Here is a 990-nt window from a genome sequence, read left to right as displayed (position 1 = left end):
CGCGGCTCAAGAAGGAGCACTGGAAGAACGAACACAGGAGCGGTCAGCCAGATGATCTACCCGGCAGGCTGCTCCTGATGAGGGTTAGAAAGACGAAGCGAAACAAGTTGATCAAAAAAGATGACACACGCAACTGTATGTGTTTTCGGAAATTACGGTGCTAACTTACAGATCAAACCTCACAAGAAGGAAAAAAAAGCAAGCAGGTGCATAATAAAAAGTTTTCGGCCTTTTTCTTCGCTGATTTCGAAAATAACGCTCTTGAAACTGCCCACACCTAATTTCGCGGAGAGCATGGCCGCTGCGCTACCATTTAAAAAGCAGGCAAAGATCACGACATCAGCCTTTCCGCATATGCTCTATTTATCACACTGCTAAAAACAAACACGAATCAGAAGCACTGAACTGACCTGCCATAACTTGTTGTATATTCAGATACAGACGCTGTTTCTCGCGTTTTCGCTCTTAGAAAACCCAGGTGCGCGCTGTGATGGTCGACATGAATAAGGTCGCCCTGGTTTTCGCATGGCACAGCCGTGGAGAAGGCTGATGGGGCAAATAAATTTTGTTGTTTTGTGTTTAGCACGAGCTCTGATTTCACTCAGGCAAAAAAAAAATGATAAGGAGAAATGAGACATGAATACTTTATTTATTTAGCCGAAGCTCTTGACCTATCTGGGCTTAGAAAAGTCGTTTCAGCAAATAAGGATGTCAGTCCCGAAGAAGGTTAAGCGGACACTTACCTATTAAAGTCGGAGGCTGTACCAGTATTCAAGGCACATCGAATTATAAAAAAAATGATATTTCGCAGCGATCAACGCAAATCAACCTTTAAAATCTTTGTCGACGTAGGGCAAGATTTCTAAACGAGTCTTCTGACGTTTGATGAGTCTTCTGACGTACGGTCATTTAATGCTACAGAGCGAACTTTATTGGCGCAGCCCACAGACGGCACCAAAAACGTCAAATTTTGGAGTGTATAAATTGGCT

The sequence above is a fragment of the Amblyomma mixtum genome, chromosome 2 (genome assembly GCF_055824585.1).
Source record: "Amblyomma mixtum isolate Tamu chromosome 2, ASM5582458v1, whole genome shotgun sequence".
Classification (NCBI taxonomy): domain Eukaryota; kingdom Metazoa; phylum Arthropoda; class Arachnida; order Ixodida; family Ixodidae; genus Amblyomma; species Amblyomma mixtum.
This window is presented reverse-complemented; position numbering follows the sequence as displayed.